The sequence below is a fragment of the Xyrauchen texanus genome, chromosome 4 (genome assembly GCF_025860055.1).
Source record: "Xyrauchen texanus isolate HMW12.3.18 chromosome 4, RBS_HiC_50CHRs, whole genome shotgun sequence".
In the NCBI taxonomy this organism is placed as follows: domain Eukaryota; kingdom Metazoa; phylum Chordata; class Actinopteri; order Cypriniformes; family Catostomidae; genus Xyrauchen; species Xyrauchen texanus.
This window is the reverse complement of record NC_068279.1, coordinates 43,434,291-43,454,656: the sequence shown is the minus strand read 5'-3', so window position 1 is coordinate 43,454,656 and position 20,366 is coordinate 43,434,291. Positions and strand designations below refer to the sequence as shown.

Genomic DNA, 20,366 nt, shown 5'->3' with positions numbered 1-20,366 from the left:
TTAATATATTATTTATGTTATCTTTAACACATATCTTTAACAAACTGAAAAAACATATTTTAAGTATTATTATTATTTTAATTTAGTTACAAAATGACACTGAATTTTTATGGAATTTAGTTTTAAATTTAAATGCAAATCTTAAAAATAGGCTAAAATATTTTTGTATTAGTGTATTGCTCTAATTTTTTAATTGATTTGTTTGCTATATATGTGACAAGGAGTAATCAATCATAAATAATATGATTTCTTGCACGATGGCTAGCAATATGTTTTTTGTCACTGATTAGGTGTCCAGGAGTTTTCCAGGGTCATGGTGGCAACCCTAATTGCTATGCAGTTGCTGAGGTTTTCTGAGAGGTTTCTAGGGCATTGCTAGGTTTTTGCAAGGATGTTCGGGGTATTTGCTACTGTAGTTTGTTGCTTACTTGCTATGTGAAAACAGGTCTCTATAATATTCTGATATATGATATAGATATAATATAGAATATGAATATTATATAGATCTAGTCACTCTCACAATGTAAGTTTATTGGATTTTTCATCAACTGCGAAGTGAAATTCATAAGTGTGACCACCTCTCCAAGCTGCTCGATTTGTGCAAATGAGATGAGTGACACACCAAAGTTTAATACTTAAGAGTTAGCGGTTTGTTTAACTCCTGTTATTTGTTCTAATACTACAACTGCTTGAGCAAGAACCACATAATAGTGTAATAGTTGGAATAGAGTCCTGACAATGACGTTAACAATGCAAAAGGTGTATATGACAGGGCGGAGGGCGGGGCTGGGTCATGATGCTACACACCCGGCCCCTAATCAGGCTAATCAAGCCTCAGAGAGGGATAAAGGCCGACTGGAAGCGTCAGTTCGAGAGGGACAGAGATTTATGAACAGCTGTCCAACACCTTTGTGTGTTTGTCTTTTAAGTTCCTTATTAAAATATTATTTATATTGTCAATCCATTTCGCCTCCTCCTTTCCATTAATCCCTTTCCAGTGTAATCAATTTTAGACAAAAGAGATGAGTAGATGTTACCTGGCCCACAGTGCTGGTAAAAAAATGAAGTGGACTATATTCTTTCATAGTTGTGTAGCCTGAAGCAGCAGGACAGAACAATGACATGAATCGAATTACTGACTCATCGTGTGTTAAGAGGATGACGTGAGTGATAAAATACTCACTTACGGTCGAGCTGTGTGAAAATTTGTAAACTCTTTGCCCCATTAGATTTCAGTACACAGCAGTATACTTTGTCTTGTTTTCTTGGGAAAATGTTTCAACATCCTTAAAACAGGAGCCCTTCACCAGAGAAGAAAAAGCAAAAAGTTAGAAAGACTTTAACAGAATGATGTTTAAATGTAAATGTAATTTGTCTTCTTCCATTGGCAGATTTGTTGCTTTAAGCATGAATTTTCCATAACATATTATTACATTTTATATTCAAGCAGACATTTTTTTTACAGTGTAGTAAGTTAACATGCTCTAACATGCAGTGTTTATTATTTTCTTGACATTGCAGTACATATCAGAGCAACACCTGGTCAGCTTTTGTGCAATTTCTTGGCTTTATCCCAAATCACAATTCAATGTTATTGGCTGTTAATGGAGATCTCATTCTTAGGTAGGGCATGTCTTGAAATTGCTCCCATTAGATACCAGGGCCATAATTCTACAGATTGTTTCAGCCTGATGGTATATTGCAATACTTACATATATGTGTTTTTTAAATAATTTTTACAAGTAGAAAAATGATGGGTCTTTGAAATCTGACCTTAATGCTTATGCATGCAGAATAAAGCATGCTCAAATTAAAAATTATTGAGTAGGAAATGGTTTGTCACAAAATCATTTGATTGATTTTTACGTTGTGCTGTTACATTTTTACAGACTATGAGACATGAATGTAATCAGTCACTAAATCTGCTCTGAGTTCATGGTTAGAAGTTGGCTATGAGCCCAGTGGCAGGAATTAACCAATAAAAATTGTTCACAGCATTTAATGAAAACTAGACAACTTTTAAATTGTGACCATGCAATTGTTGTTCAGTAGTTCTTCAAAATAAAATCCAAACGTATCACCTAATTTTAACAGGGTAGTTCACCCAAAAATTTGCATTCTGTCATAATTTACTCACTCTCATGTTGTACCCTATGACTTTATTTCTTTTCCAAGCAACCAAGAGAGAGAGAGAGAGAGAGAGAGAGAGAGAGAGAGAGGGAGCTCAATATTGGCAGCAGGTTGGTATGTGCATCTGTGCGCACAGTGAGGTGAAAACGTTTGGACAATGGCCTGGTGTCAAGAAGTGCAGCAAAGCAGCCACTTCTCCCCAAGAAAAACATCAAGGACAGACTGAAATTCAGCAGGAAGTACAAGGATTAGACAGAAGAAGACTACAAAGTTATTTTATCTGACAAAGCCCCCTTCCGACTGTTTGGGACATCTGGAAAATTGATAGTCCGGAGAAGAAAAGGTGAACGCTACCATGAGTCCTGTGTCGTGCCAACAGTGAAGCACCTGAGACCATCCATGTGTGGGGTTGCTTTTCATCCAAGGGAGTGGGCTCTCTCACAATTCTGCCCAAAAACACTGCCATGAATTAAGAATGGGATCAAAACGTCCTGCAAGATCAACTTCTCCCAATGATCCAGGAGCAACTGGGTGATGATCCGTGCATTTTACAGCATGATGGAGCACCATGTCACAAGGCAAGAGTGATAATGAAGTGGCTCGGAGATCACTACATTGAAATTTTGGATCCGTGGCCAAGCAACTCCCCGGATCTTAATCCCGAAGAGAACCTGGGGTCAATCCTCAAAAGGCAAGTGGACAAGCAGAAGCCCACAAAATGTGATCAACTCCGAGCACTAATAAGGCAAGAATGGATCACCATCAGTCAGGATTTGGCCCAGAAGCTGATATCCAGCATGCCAGAGCCAATTGCAGAGGTTATGTAAATATTGACACTGTAAATATTGACTCTTTGCATATATTGAATGTTTTTGCCAATAAAAGCCTTTAAAACTTGTGAAATGCTTATCATTGTTTTCCAGTATACCATAGAAACATGTGAAAAAATTATCTAAAAACACAAAATTTATGTCACTGCCAATACTTTTGGCCACGGCTGTACTGTATAGTTGAAGAAACACCCATGAGCCCACTCAAACACTTATGAAGATGGAATACTTATTTCTATATTTCCTAAATACATCCCCTGAAAAATGGCATTACCACAACCATTTCCTTGGGTTTGCATCATGGACGTCCATTGTGAATTTTCAACACATTTCTTTAATGGTTCATAGCATGGCGTAGCCCAGACAGACATTTGTGAAAGCCTTTCTCCTGCTTTGTACACTTGTAGTTGGAAAGGTGCCAGTAGGGTTGTCATTAAGGGCTCGTTGTTAACTCTGAGGGGGAATAATTGTGCAGTGGGATATTGCTCTGTACCCCCCTCAATGAGTGACAGCACATAGAGCCCACAACTCTGAGTGGCTCATTACAGCTGCTCTACAGGCTGGGTTTGCTCGTCTATTGTGTTGACTGGTAGAGGTGTGTATTCACATCCACACCCACCCTACTGAAAAGACCAACTTGGTTTCCATTGAATTTCCATGCTGGAAATGTCTGAATTGTGCTGGTTATTATTGATTTGGTGCTGGTCTAGCTGGTTGTGCATGTTTGTTTAATTTGATAGTTACTGTTAAGCTTTCAAGAATGCATATTTTCACATCAAAGTAGCAGGAAAATAACTGCCTAAGACAATGGAGGGACCACCATAAAGGCATGCACCCCTTTATATTTAGATTATTGGCCAACAAAAATGGGGTATTCAATGAACGATTTTTCAACTATCATCCCTAGTCCTAAATATGTGGTTAAAGCCCTGAAAAAGAACCAATATTTGTCATTGCTAACCTTAGTCTAATGCAAAAGCGCTACATTATAACAACATTTAGATCAAAATCTATCAATTAATGGGAGTTCAGTTTCCTTTGAATGAAGTGCAACGCCAAAGTTAAAGTTGCCTTTAACAGAAGCGTATACCATCGATTATTAACCTCTGAGCTCACTGTGTCTTTAAAGGTTTATAATATTGTTAAAAATAAATTCTTCTATGGAGAAAATGAATGGGATATTTACTTGCGAAACCCGACTGTTGCGCTCTAATATATCAGTTTTAAGTCACCACATTTCACACAAATGACACCATTTCTTTAGATTGACCCTGTTGGTTAAAGGGAGTGTTCACCCAAAAATTTAAATTCTCTCATCGTTTACTTACCCTCAAGCCATCCCAGATGTGTATGACTTTCTTCTGCAGAACACAAAGATTTTTAGAAGAATATTTCAGCTCTGAAGGTTCATACAATGTAAGTGAATGGGTGCCAAAATATTAAAGCTCTAAAATGCACATAAATTCAGCATAAATGTAATCCATACAACTCCAGTTGTCAAATCAATATCTTCAGAAGCGATATAAGTGTGAGAAACAGATCATTATAATGAGTCTGATATTACCATAAATTCTCTTCCCTGCCCAGTAAGGGTCGATATGCACGAAGAATGCAAATCACCAAAATCAAAAGAAGAAGAATGTAATAGTGAAAGTGGAGATTTATATTCAAATAAGGTCTTAAATATTGATCTGTTTCTCACCCACAATTATCATATCACTTCTGAAGACATTGATTAAACCACTGGAATCTTACGGAGTACTTTTATTCTGCCTTTTTGTGCTTTTTGGAGCTTACATTTTGGCACCCATTCGCATTGTATGGTCCAACAGAGCTGAAATATTCTTTTAAAATTTTACATTTATGTTCAGCAGAAGAAAAAAAGTCACATTCTTCTGGGATGGCATGAGGGTGAATAAATAATGAGATCATTTAAATATTTGGGTGAACTATCCCTTTGAACTAGTTGAAAAGCCCAGTCCAGTACACAAGCATCCCGTGCTGAAGACTAACATTCAATACACAGCATATTCTGGTGACCAGTTTTCAACAGGATAGATCATAAATTGGCAGTAATAACTGAACAGTATTGTTACAAGATGCTTGTTATTGCCCCAAACCATACCGGAGATAAAAGTGTAATATAATCAAGATCATATATAGTTTTCACACATCGCTGGATGAGATATTTGTTCATTCAGTGATTCTACAAACATCTAAAGATCACAGCACTTCTGAACGTATTTTGCTACTTGGTGCTAATACTGTATGTTTTATTTAGTGACAGGGAAATGTGGAGGACAATAGACACAAAGACAAGTCTGAATCTCAGGCTTCTCAGAGCCCAGTAAGGCATGGAGAAGGTGACCTCTCCCTAACTGTGCCGGGCTGTCGTCCTAAAGATGAACAAACAGTCTGTCGCCAGCTGTCCCCCAGAATATGCCAAGACTGCTCTCCCTCTCAAAATGCACCATGTTGCTCATAGCCAGAAGGCCAAGGGATGGGCGCACTGTGAAAATGCTCCTCACCCACATTTTTTGGGATTAATAAAGCTGCCTGGGAGGCCCGGAATATCTCTCATCTTTTTCTATCAGGCTGTAAGTGTTAGAAGTGCTGATACAAGAGAACGCACATTGCAGTGAACGATCGGTCTTCAGAATCAGAATTTGAAAAATGATTTCTGCATAAGGAGAGTCAACATTTGTTAACTTAAAGAAGACATTTGTGATCAACAATGATTAATACTTGCCAACTTTCCTTTTCTGAAACTTTTTACTATTGAAAACTACAAGCTGTCTCACATAGGGACTTGTCAACCCCAGGAAAATTGGAAATGAAAATGTATTTCTGTATGCTTAAATATGACTTTGCAACACAACATAATGAAGCACTAAATTTTTTTTAAAGTGTTGCTTGCTTTCTGCCATGATGCTAGGGTGCAGAGTCTAAGCTGGCCATGTGCCACCATGATCCTAAGCCTGGCCACCCCATTGGCCACCCCACTCGCAATTGCCATTTTGGTCATTTAAAGTTTTTAGAGCTGGAACCGTCTCTATACAACCATGTGACGAGGAGGAGGGCGGGGACAGGCCGTGACTATGCACGCCTGGCCCCTCCAATCAAAGGAAAATTGCAACTTCAAAATTGTTTTCATCTTTTATAATGTGAACGCAGGGGCATGACTAGGCCCTGGCTATTGAGCTATAGCCCGGAATGTTTTTTCTATAACCCTGAATCAAATGTACTGTTTTTTTTATTTTTTTTAAAATTATTATTGTTGTTTTCAGTTTCAATGGTTTGCTTTAACAACTGATTTAAAAGAAAAGAAATATAAAAAAAATAAAATAATAATACATGACTGACAGGACTACGACTAGTCTGGTTTGCAGGCGGTGTGAAGGCAAAGCATGGCTTTGAACTTGATGGCTCAAGTTCAGCTTTTAAAGTCAAGAACAGATATTTGAGGGATATGATCAAAATACTGCATCACACACATATGTAGATTATCATTTGTGTCTGTGCAATTGTTTAATTGTAATTGTATTTTGTGGTGGGAGAGGAAAGGCGTATTTATGGCGGGAGTGAACGTTTTTTCAAATAAAATGAGAACATAACGATCACATGTAACAACATTAAGCAATGCCTATTTTACATATTTAAGATATTTAGCTTTGCAAGGTGGACTATAAAGTGTCCAAGAGGTTAAACGTCTAAAAGAAGCTGTTCGGTAACGTTCGGGAAAATGCAGCGGTGATCGTCCAGGCCAGAGCAGCGGACTGTTGATCCCATTCCATTCACCCTGGCCCTCTGTATAGCAAAGTCAACACCTTTAGCCAGCAGCTTTCTTTTATAATATGTTAAAGTGAGTTGCTCATTCTTTTTTTAGGTGGATATTAGATAGTTTTCTACATCAAGGCAGCAGGGAGTGAGAGCAGGATCCAATACATTCAAAGGACGATGACATCAAGAAATGGTAGGCAGGTGCAGGCACCGCATGATAGGGTACAACAGAGCTAAATGCACACCTTAAGGAAAATGTGTTGTGTACTAATCTCACAGTGTATGAATATAGAACAAAAATATTCCTTTATATTGAGCCTTGATGAAGCAACACAGTTTGAGGGTGAAAAATTATAAAAGTGGTTTGTATTGATTACACTCGGGGGTAAAAGACCCACCATCATAGGGCAATAGACTTACTATAGACTGCACTTTATTGTTACTGTAGACTGTAAAATAAAAATATAACATACTTTTACAAGTTTCTTCATGTTTCATCATTACAGGGACATATTAAAGATTGTATTGTCGTTCTGGTAAAGCTAAATTACAAAAAAATTCAGATGTCCATCTAATAACAGGGTGGACATTTAGTGGATAATTCAGACGCTACATGGTCTGTGATTGACATCTAGGAAACATTTGTAAACTAAAATGTATGATTTTATTTCTGGTAATATAAATGCTGTATATTGAAGTTTTAAAGTTATATTAATTTACCCAAATATCTTCCTATAATTGGGTGGACATTATGTTTGACCATATAAGACTAACACCAAAAAATAAAGGAAAATAATATATAAATGAAGGAGTTATAAACTCAAAATGGATGATGTCCACCTACGGTGTGTGTGATGTCATTTCCTAACATATATCTTCAATTAAATTTCATAGTATCATGACATAACAGGGTGGACAATAAGTCAAGGGACACACAAAAAACCTCCAAAATCAGTGTTAAAAAAAATTTGAATTGAAATCCAGTGATTTACCATTTATTTTTGTCCAAGATGTCTGAAGTGCAGTTTTTAGGACATAAGGAAGTGCAATAAAAAAAGGATTTCAATGATTTTAAATGTAACTTTCAAGCCCACAGAAGTGTGTAACATTAAAAAAGTATTTATTCTTTTTAACAAGATTATCAAAATTGTAATCAGGTGAAATTAAACAATATAAATACCACAAAAAACTTGTAATGGGGACTTAAATGTCAAAGAATTGTGAAACGACCCATTTTATACAGGCGCTCCTTCACATTGGAAAAACAGCGCAGACGGATGAAAAAACGCGTTCAGTGTGAACGTCCCCTTCTAAACTTAAAATGAAAAATGCTTTAATAAAACCCAGGAAGAAGAGAGAAAGGGAGCGAAAGGAGAGGAGCATATTTCTCATTAAATTAGTGTCGCTGTATTGGCAGTAAATGGTGTTTATCATAAGGGAAATACAGGGGTGTAAAGTAATTGAGTAAAAATACTAAGTATTATACTTCAGAATTATGTTTTGGGGATTTTTACTTTACTCAAATTGTATGTAAACCAAAACTTGTACTTTTACGTAATTATATTTCCAAAGAAAAAAAATAGTATTTTTTACTCCTCACAATTTGATTGAACTTGAAAAGAACTCGGATAATTTTCTTTCATCTAACTGGACTGTAGCCACATTTTCACTGCATCAGACAAACGACCAGAGGTCAGAGTGTTGCACAGTGGCTGTGTGGAGCTCCAACCATCTGCAGAGGCAGAATTTCGGACCTGATTTGATTTGAGCTTCGGATACATTCAAATATTTATTAAACTAGACCGAATGTGACCACCCAAAAGAATGTGATGTATTCATTCAAAACAATGAGCAAGAAGTGAGAAACATTGATGGTTTTTGTCCTAAACTTTATTCTACACCTGCTACATCTACAGATTGGGCATTTATAAAGTCAAAAATGATCATCCACGTTGCAAATATATATATATATATAAAAAACAAAAGGCTTTTGTAACATTTGCCTTCATATTTAAATCATATCTATGAATTTCTACCCCTATTTGCTGAATTATTATTGTTGTTGTAGATAGGCAACTATTAATTAATAATATTGATAAAACCAGTAATGATAATAATGTTAATAAATATTATGCAATCTGAGTAAATATTAACTATGAATTTTACTGAATTCATCCATCTGCTCAACAGCTTTACAAAACTGTTTTATCTTTCTCTATGTCTCAAGGGGATGGGTGCTCTGACATCGCAATTCATGAGTGCCTTCTCCAACGCAACGAACACTGCGTGACTGTGGCAACGTTTTTGCAAAATAGAATGATGTGGTTCGTTATACGTCTCTGGGCAGTTCTGAAGTGAAATGTTCACTGTGTGGCACTAAAAGCGAGTGAAATGTTCTCTCGAACAGATGAGATTTTTAAGGTTAATTTTCTATCAACATTTAAATCAACAAAATCAACCTCTCTACCATAAACCTTAAAACTAAACATAAACAATTGTGACATAAAAGCAAATGTGACATGAAAAACACTCATTCAGCTCACGTGTCGAGTCGTGTGCTCTTCAGGACCTGTATCCCGGTGCTTCACGTCACAAGTTCAGCACTAGTAGTTGAGCTACCGCGCAATCTGATCACACTAGAACAAGCTTATAAATGTAGTTATGTAATGCAAATGTTAAAATGAGTCATGCACTATAGTTTAGGTGTTATATGTCATAAGAGAGCATTGTGTGAAGAACAGAGTGAAAAGTTAATGTTTATGAATTGATAATCTGCCATTTTACTCATGATTTGAGTGAAAGGGGATACAAGTCATTGTTGTTTTAGCGCAGGGTTCCCCAATTAGTTTTAACCAAGGGCCAAATTCTGTCAACAATACAAAGTCAAGGGCCACGGCCGTCGAAGTAATGACAAATGTGTGGAGTGGTGGTGGCGTAGTGGGCTAAAAGCACATAACTGTTAATCAGAAGGTTGCTGGTTCGATCCCCACGACCACCACCATTGTGTCCTTGAGCAAGGCACTTAACTCCAGGTTGCTCCGGGGGGATTGTCCCTGTAATAAGTGCACTGTAAGTCGCTTTGGAAAAAAGCATCTGCCAAATGCATAAATGTAAAAGTAAATGTTTTGTGCTGCTGCTATTGTTGTTTTTATCATTAAAAGTTTTTTCTCAGTATTAGTAGCCTGTTTTATTCAAACAATTATGAACATTTTGATTGTATACAGATACTGTACACAAAACTACACAACTTTGTCTGCTGAAAAAAAAATGGTTTAATGAACAATCTGGATCTCTGAACAACTGTTCCTGCACATCTTCAAACGGGACCTCCTCCCTGCACTTTCACTAATTGCAAATGTAATTATTAAACCTGGGGGAGAAATATGTCGTTGGAGACAGTAAAAAGGCAACTGAACAAACCAAATTAATTTAACAACATCTTCTCTCACACAATCTCCTCTCTTAATTTTATTCTAGCTAAGAAAAAAGTTACTTTAAAAAGTAAAGTTTGGCTAGATACTTTGAATTGAATAAAATTTTAAAATTTTCACTAAGTATCCATACTTTCACTTAAGTATAATTTCAGAGTACTTTTTTACACCCCTGGGAATTTAAGAATGTCATGTTAAGTGTTTTAACTACACCTGTACTACTGTACTTTTATTTTGAATTAATGCTGTAATGCAGTTTTTCTTACCTCTCTCTTACGATATGCAATAAAATGTAATGGCATGTCATGAATAGGTGCGTTTACTGGTGTTTTAAAATCTCAATGGTGGGAAACAATTAACATGCACTTGAATGGTATATGTTTGACAAAATTGCTTATGAAAGAAAACATGCGCTTATTGTCCATGTAAAGCAACAGCCGATATCTCACACAACTCCTGCTAAAGGTGTGTGTTTCAGGTCCATTTCTCTCCATTCCTGAAACATTCTCAGCAGTTTGAGTGTGTATATAAACTGTGTATATGTGCATATTGCCCTGACTACATCACTGATTTGAGAGCATATATGAATCTTTTTTGAATCATCAGAAATTTGTCACTGTGCAGACCATTCTAGGATTGCGTCCAGCTTTAGTGCAACTATCCCAGCCACATTGGTCATGCCAGATACAAGCATCAGTCCTACTGCAGCTGTGTGTCTGCTTGCAAAGCTGACCACAATCTCTGTATACCTTCTTGTAATGTTTCAAACCATTCTTAGCACAACAGAGGGTTTTCACTGGTTTTTACAGGGAGAAAAATGAGAGCAAAGTTTGCCAGAACTCTAGATTTGTTCAAACGTGAGCATGAGCAAGCACCACTAAGAATCAAAAACTATTCTCAGTACACTAGAACACATGAAACTACTCCAGGACCGCAGAGAGCAGCCCTTACAGTTAATCTCACACTGAAAAAAAGCATTGAACAAAGATGTAGCAAAACACATCTTCAGTAAGCATCCTAGATGTGCTGTTTGGGCAGAGAAAGACTATATTTAGGCCAGCTCAGATATGATTCACTTTACAGTCTTTGAGGAAATCAATAATGTGTCATAAGCTTTCGTTTCACGTAACTTTGAGCCCCTGTCTCAGATGATTCAAACAACCCCAAAGCCTGAAATATCTGTTAAACCAATGGTTTGATGCAATGCAATGGGAATAAAAGTGGGCGGTGCACTGTATGTTTCAATGATTTGAACAAAAACACTTGAGCCGAACACAAAAAGAGCACCTCCACAACAACACATTCATTTTGGTGGAGCCTGAACAGATAAAATGAAGACTGTGGATCATGTAGCCCCGTTTCATTATTTTCACATGTTTATGGGTGCACATGAAGCCATGGTATGAGCTAAGATTGCATCCGTATGTATAGATTTATTCAACAGCCTTTTTTTTAAAGAAAATCCTGAGCTGTTTTAAAACATGGATAATCTGTATGCAAAATTGATTCACTTTGACAGTGCATGCTGTAGATTTGCAGTTGCAAGCAAGGTTTTCAAGAGTCTCTATTGATTGCCCTCATGAACCATTTGGATGTCTCTCACAGTCTGATCTTACCTTAAAAAATACTTTAATTTTAATGTGACCAATGTGAGATGGAATGTATCTCTCACACACCCTTGCACAAAGGATCTGGTATTCATAAATCAGGAGGGAAACGAAAGTTTTATATAATTATTGGGGATTGTTTGCTGTTCACTAAGTTGAGAAAAATTATATGGATTCAGTCTTTTTTTTTCTTTCCACATTTGTACCACAAGAGGATTGAAAAAAACTGCTTTGAACTTCATACACTCGAGCATGTTTGCCTCTGGTGGAGACAGCATTTCATAGATGTGATCTGGGGGAGCGAGGGCTTCTCAAGGCAGTACTGCATATTTTATGTATTGTTCACTGCAGTACTTTCTGATGTTAAGAGTTCAGTCCAAAAATGAATTGACCACTAACCTTTGATTTTTACTTTCAACAGCTAACTTTTATTTTAAAACACTCAATGCAGAAATATGCTATTTTATTTTAATATGTAAGAGAAATAGAAAGACATTGCAATAGAGTAACACTTTACAAGGTTGGATAATGTTAACGTTAGTTAATGCAGTATGTGTCATGAATTAACAATCGACCATATTTTTAGAACATTCATTAATCAATGTTTCATTATATCTGCACTGTTGTTTATTAGTGCTCATAATGCAGTAAAGGAATAATTCATACAAAAATGAAAATTCTGCCATCATTTACTCACCCTTATGTCGTTCAAAACCTGTATGACTACCTTTCTTTTATTTTTATTTTTTCATTTTATCCCCCTTTCTCCCCAATTTGGCATGCCCAATTCCCAATGCTCACTAGGTCCTCGTGGTGGTGCAGTTGTTCACCTCAATCCGTGTGGCGTAGGACAGATCTCAGTTGCCTCTGCTTCTGAGACAGTCAGCCCGCACATCTTATCACAAGGCTTGTTGGGCTCACTCTACTCAACGCACAACTAACCACGTGCCCCATCGAGAGCGAGAACTCTCCAGAATCATAGTATCATAAAAGTAGTTTGTGCGACTCATGCATCATATTTTAAGTCTTCTATAGGCATACACAGTGTTGCCAACTATTTCTCAAGGGAAGTCGACAAAGCTAAATAGCTAAATCACGTGATGAGGTCATTAATTACTTAAGAAATCAGATTTTCATACGTAAATGAATTGGCATATAGAGATATGGCAATTCCTTAAAGGTGTATTGTTGAGGAACCATCATTTGATTTGTTTTATTGTTGTTTTGTTTTATGCTGTTGTTGTTTTTAAATGTAACTAATCATTTAACTATTTGTATTTAACCACTAATCATCAAGTTATTAATAACTGAACTTATCAAACATTCAGCAAGTCGTGGTGTGAAGTGGGATAGATGTTGTTTGTTTGTTTGTGTTTCCCGTGTTTTGTAATACAACTATTTTAATGAACATTCATGAACAAGCTGGCCAAACTCTGCATAGCAAGCATGGGAAGACAGTGCGGAATTTCTATTTATTCATCATTTCTTTTGGGTTGCAACTGAACGGTTTTATTGAACAATGACAAGCTGGCCAAAATGATCCTATAGCAATAGCAACCGAGGTAGGCAGCGGTGTAGTGTTGGATGATGTTTATTTATTTCTTTATTTATATATTTGTTGTAATTGAACTTTGTTACAAGCTGAATATCAACAACCATGTGTTTATTACTTGTGCCAATGTTACTATGTCAGAATGATTTTTCACAGTGACACCTCTTCACTATACTTGATTATAGATGAGGTGTTTATATCCACTCACTCACCCTGCTAGATAATCTCTCAATGCTCTTCTATCTCTGTAGGCACACTTTTCTTCTCTAAAGAAGAAGGTTGAGATTGTTGCAACAAATACCAACAACACGAAAGCTTGTCGGTCATTTGATTTATAAAACATCAGCTTGCAAGTTAGTCCATCTGCTGATGGCATGCAGGTCAATCATATTAATTGAAACACAGAGGAGCACTACAATACTGAGAAAGATTCATTAGATGAGATGTTATTCACGATAGATATTTTTTTTTTCTGTCACCAAATGATAGAATTTCAGCGGACTACAAATGTTGCCAAAATTGTCTCTAGTCGCTAGATGGGTCTTTTACTCACTAAGGGGGTCAAAAAGTCACTAAATATAGTGACAAAGTTGCTAAAATCCTCGCTAGTCGCTAGATGAGTCTTTTACTCACTAAGGGGGTCAAAAAGTTGCTAAATATAGTGACAAAGTTGCTAAAATCCTCGCTAGTCGCTAGATGAGTCTTTTACTCACTAAGGGGGTCAAAAAGTCGCTAAATATAATGACAAAGTCACTAAAATTGTCGCTAGTCGCTAGATGGGTCTTTTACTGGCTAAGGGGGTCAAAAAGTCACTAAATATAATGACAAAGCCTCTAAAATCGACGCTAGTCGCTAGATGAGTCTTTTACTCACTAAGGGGGTCAAAAAGTCACTAAATATAATGACAGAGTCACTAAAATTGTCGCTAGTCGCTAGATGAGTCTTTTACTCACTAAGGGGGTCAAAAAGTCGCTAAATATAATGACAAAGTCGCTAAAATCGTCGCTAGTCGCTAGATGAGTCTTTTACTCACTAAGGGGGTCAAAAAGTCGCTAAATATAGTGACAAAGTTGCTAAAATCGTCGCTAGTCGCTAGATGAGTCTTTTACTCACTAAGGGGGTCAAAAAGTCGCTAAATATAGTGACAAAGTTGCTAAAATCCTCGCTAGTCGCTAGATGAGTCTTTTACTCACTAAGGGGGTCAAAAAGTCGCTAAATATAATGACAAAGTCACTAAAATTGTCGCTAGTCGCTAGATGGGTCTTTTACTGGCTAAGGGGGTCAAAAAGTCACTAAATATAATGACAAAGCCTCTAAAATCGTCGCTAGTCGCTAGATGGGTCTTTTACTGGCTAAGGGGGTCAAAAAGTCACTAAATATAATGACAAAGCCTCTAAAATCGTCGCTAGTCGCTAGATGAGTCTTTTACTCACTACGGGGGTCAAAAAGTCACTAAATATAATGACAGAGTCACTAAAATTGTCGCTAGTTGCTAGATGAGTCTTTTACTCACTAAGGGGGTCAAAATGTCACTAAATATAGTGACAAAGTCGCAAAAATTGTTGCTAGAAGCTAGATGAGTCTTTTACTGGCTAAGGGTGTCAAAAAGTCGCTAAATTGGCAACAGTGGGCATATGATAGGTTTTACAGGTGAGAAACATCATTACATTTAAATCATGCATGAGATTGCGTGAGAGAGGCTTCTTAACAAGTGGTAAGCGTCTTCACGCCAGAACTTGCTAAACAATGTAACCTTTCGTGTGAACACCCAAACCACTGTGAATGAGCTTCTTTTACTGTGCCCGTTAACATGCATTGAATTGTATTTATCTGTTATATTTTTGGGATGTTTTTAAACTTTAAAATGAGTCAAAATCGTACTCAAAAGACATGCTGTGATATTAATTAAAACTTCTTTTGTGTTCCATTGTGTTACGTTTGGTAGCTTGTTTTGTGAAGATAAGTACTTATTACTCAAAATTACCCATTCATGATAACAAACAAACATACAAACAGTTACTTGAGGATTTAATTAGAAATTGTGAGTAGCCTTTACTTGAAATATGATTTGTTAAATTTACTAGTTTGACAGTGTAGTGCTCTCAAATATTTTTTGTGAATAAGTTTACATTAACAGAAATGAATACATTCTGTAAATGTATTGTTCAGTGCAAGTTTATGTTAACTATTGCGTTGATTATTAACGTTAACGTACAAACTAATTGTAAAGTGTTGCCGAGTGGATTGTGGATTTTAAAAGGCAACAGTCAAATGTACGACATCTTGTAAGGTAAAGCCTCTTTGTTGACCTGCACATGTAGGTCAAGGGTAACATACTAAAACACAACCTTTCAGCAATATGCTGTGTTTTGTGACATGGGTTCCCACTAATGGGTTTCGGTGTGTGCAAACTTAATCAATGTTTCTCAGTGTTAATCAGCAGAGCTCAGCGCTAACCTTATTAAATTGAGCTTGGTTCCACTCGGCTGTTCCCTCATAACTCATCACCTCAGTATCTTCAGACCCAAGTGGGGCTTTCTGACTCCAGCTTGTTAGTGCGTGTGAAGATAAGGGGTCTTTATTGGTAGACCTTCGTAATCTGACTTAGCAGGGGATTTTGAGGGCAGGCTGTCTGGATTGTGATGCTTCCATCCAGCATGACTTTTTGAGGATGGCCCCAGCTGCACTGCATACGTCTTTAATGAGTGATGAAAGAGACAGGCGTGGAGCTGGGCAGGTGGTAGGGGCCTCGTTCCTCTAATCCACACGCCCAATCTTTGACAGCCTCTCTCTCAGCCCTTGTTTATCTGTATGCCCTCCAGCAAATCTAGATTCTCCGCTGTCTGTGCTATGATTAATTTTAACATGAGAATAGCATTATACTTTGGGTTTTGACCTTGCACAGGGGGTAATGATGTAAAAGGTCTTTGACTTATTCAAATATTTGTGCTTTTTCACAATTGCTATTTTCTTCATAAGGTGAACGCTACACAGAAAAAAAATTATATTATTATTCAGCACCTTTGTCTTGTTTTTAATCTAGTTATTTTAATTAAGTGATTAGTTAAAATATTAAGCCACCCTTCAAGATGAATTTCCCTGTAGAGCAAAATTTCAAAAGCTATTAAGATTTTTCCAGAGTATGCTTAACAAGCCAGCAATGTGTAAGGTCAAATAAGTTCCTTAAACAAAGTTCCTTTATTGCGGAAAGGCCATAAAAGCTTTAAAAATAAAGCAACTGGCACAGGTAGATTTCTGCACATTACTTCGATTTCAGAATGCATGTAAACACCTATACCGGCATTCTTACCAGCTTATTCAATGAGCGTATGTTGCGCGCATACCTAAATACAATTCTAGACAAACCAATTAACAAACTTAGTTTCAAATTGATACAATACAGACATCAAAGTTTAGCTAGCCTCCTGTACAGCACTTTTATTTTAAAGGGGCCATATCATGAGGAACTAAATGTTCCTTTCGACATAAAATAGGCCATTGTGCTATAAAAATATACTGCAAGTTTCAGAACTCAAAACTTCCTCATCACTGCAAAAAGAGCGTTTGTTGAAACCAAGCTGCATAACTCATTCTCTACTTCCTCCACATTGTGATGTCACACTGTGGTGTACATTTGCATCTGACCACCTCCACACTAACACAACACGTACTTTACACTATCATTTCCGTAGCCCCACTCTGTAGCGGTGAACAGTGAGATGGCACGTAGTGAGCAGGTTGGTCAACAGCAGAGAGCCAATCAGAACAGTTGGCGTTTACTGTCATGTCTTAAAGGAGAAGCAACACCAAAACCAAGCATTTATGACAGAGGGGCAAAATAAGGATGGAAAGCGATAATGTTTTACTTTATGGTTAGCTTTATGTTTGATTTAGGGGTTAAACTTAGGGAAAATCATAACAGCATTTGTTGATTCAATTATTTTTTTCACTATGGAAGTAAAAACTGTTTTTGTACAAAACATCTTACACTGATTTGTGATCAGCGGATTGCTGTGCATGTAAACTTGCTAATTTTTTCCACTTGTTTTATACATACTTGTTTTATACATGGTCAGAAATCTAGGGGTAACCATTGATGATGAGCTAAATTTCACAGACCACATTTCAAAAACTGCAAGATCATATAGATTTACACTCTACAATATCAGGAAGATAAGACCCTTCCTCTCTGTACATGCCACACAACTGCTTGTTCAGTCCCTTGTCATAACTAGACTGGACAACTGTAACGCTCTCATTGCAGGCCTTCCTGCATGTGCTATTAGACCTCTCCAAATGATCCAGAATGCAGCAGCACGTCTGGTCTTTAATGAACCTAAGAGAGCACAGGTTACACCACTCTTTGTCTCTCTCCACTGGCTGCCGGTTCATGCACGTATTAAATTCAAGGCCCTGATGCTGGCATATAAAATAGTCACTGGGTCTGCTCCAGCATACCTAAAAACATTTATGCAGAGCTACGTTCCCACCAGAAGCCTGCGGTCGGCTAAGGAACGTCGCCTTGTCGTACTCAAAACAAAGAGGCACCAAAACACTTTCCCGGACTTTCAGTTTCATCATACCACGGTGGTGGAATGACCTTCCCAACTCAATCCGGAAGCTAACTCACTCTCTATCTTCAAAAAACGGCTAAAAACACATCTTTTCCAAAAGCACTTAACCGGTCACTAAAAAAAAAAAAAAAATTACATTTCTTGTTGCACTTAAATCTGTTTTGTATACTATTATGATGATAGTGAAACTTTGTAATATGGCACATTTTGTACCACTGTCTCCCTAAGATGGTTCGCTGATGTTCTTCCTCTTTTGTAAGTCGCTTTGGATAAAAGCGTCTGCCAAATGAATAAATGTAAATGTAAATGTAAACATACACCTCTCTAAATTGAAGTGAAAATTTATAACTTCAGGAAGCTTGGGATTTATTAGCGTCTGAGTCAAATGGACCTGTTATCACCATATTTTGGACCTTGACAGACTTGGCCATGATAAACTGTCGTTGTATAGAAAACAGTGGTGTATAGTTTCTTAAAAATGTCTCCTTTTGTATTCCCCAGAAGAATTTATTTTATTTGTAACAACATAAATGTGAGTAAACAATGACCGAATTTTTATTTTGGTTGAACTATTCTATTATTATCTTAATAGCCTAGATTTAGTTATTCAGTTGTATCATCTTTATAGGATGTTTAGACCTAGTTCGCTGGTAAACAAGACAAATACATTGATTATATTATTTCTTGAATTGCAAGAATATACACTCACCAAGCACTTTGTAAGAAACTCCTGTACATTTACTTATTCATGTGATTATCTAATCAGCCAATCATTTGGCAGCTGTGCAATGCATAAAATCATTCAGATATGGGCCAGGAGCTTCAGTTAATGTTCACATCAACCATCAGAATGCGGAAAACAACGTGATCTCAGTGATTTTTACCGTAACATGATTGTTGGTGCCAGATGGTCTGGTTTGAGTATTTCTGTAACTGATGATTTCCTTGGATTTTCAGTTTAGCAAAAACAAAAAAACATCCAGTGAGTGGCCGGTCAACGAAGAATACCCAGACGGGTTTGAGCTGACAGAAAGGCTACGGTGACTCAGAAAACCACTCTGTTCAATTGTAGTGAGTAGAATTGCATCTCAAAAAGCACATGTCGAACCTTGAGGCGGATGAGCCACAGCAGCAGAAGACCATGTTGGGTATGGACAATTTATTAGGACCATAGAGTTCCTAATAAAGTGCTATGTGAGTGTAATTTACATTAAAAGCTTAATAAAATGTGTAGTGTTATTGAATCACAATGGATTTTGTTCATTTAAAAAAACAAAACGAAAAAAAAAACAGCATCACCATACAAACACAAAAAGTCATTTTATTGTTATTTACAACTATGGTCAAAACAAGTAGGTAAGCCCTTTTCATTTATTTCAAATGTCGGCTTTAAAGACTTACACTGGCTCTAATCAACTCACATAGTGCATTTTAGGTTTCAGACTATGTTCAGACTTTGGGTGCTCCATACAACCCCGTGTGAAAACCTTTCTTGTCTGAACATCAAGGAAAGGACCTTAAAACTTCTTAAACAACATAAAACTTGCTGTTCAAGTGTAAAGCCAACCAGGCTTTTGGAGACATCAGTTTGGGCCTGTGGGAAATTGGGCAGTCTAATGCAGATCTGACTGTACTGAACATCAAAGGGCCTGAATCGTAAATGAGAGAAATCTAACGACTTGGAGGAGGGGAGAGATTGACTGCATTTCAAACGTCAGAGGAATATTGCCTGATTACAAATGTACTGCTTTGATCACAGCACTTGTATGCTAATACAATTGTACTCGAAATTCTTTGCAAAAATAAATTGCGCACTGCTTCACCCTGGTGGATGGTCGTGTAATTACACCATGGCTCTTGTGAAACCTGGCATCGACCTGTACTGTATTTGTGTATGGTCCTAAAACTCAGAAGGGAATTAGTATTTACAAGTCATTCCTTTTTGGACTCACTATTTTATGAGTAAAATAAAGTCTTTGGTTAACATTACTTGAAGAGTCTGTCACTTTTAGTTTCACAGCATATATTTCACAGTTATTCCTCAACCAGTTCATCCAGTCCTTTATTCTGATGGCTAATCTTTCCAACAACACCTTGAAGTTGGCCCACAGTCTCCATCATGTGTCGGACACCATCTTGGACCCTTCCCATCCCCTCTCGTCTCCATGTGAACCGCATCTCCTCAATCCATCTCAGCACCTCATCCAGCTGTTTCTGCATCTCTTTCTGCTCTTCAAGTTCAGCGAGAAGCCTTTGCTTGGAGCACACCTCAGCTTTATATGCCTTATACAGTTTTGCAATGGAGTCATGCGGTCTTCTTTGCCTTCAGGATATTTCTGGTGCAGCTGGTCATCGGGCAGTAAGACGTTATGAGGGATGGAGAGGACATGGTCCATCAGCATCCCCTTCATGTGCCGAAACATGACTTCAAATCGCTCTTGGAGGAACTTCCGCAGCTTTTG

At 37.3% G+C, this 20,366-nt stretch overlaps 1 pseudogene; it reads right to left on the bottom strand.

The window, feature by feature from the left end:
- Nucleotides 1–19,938: 19,938 nt before the first annotated feature.
- LOC127641416 (protein MIS12 homolog) lies at nucleotides 19,939–20,366 on the bottom strand (annotated as a pseudogene).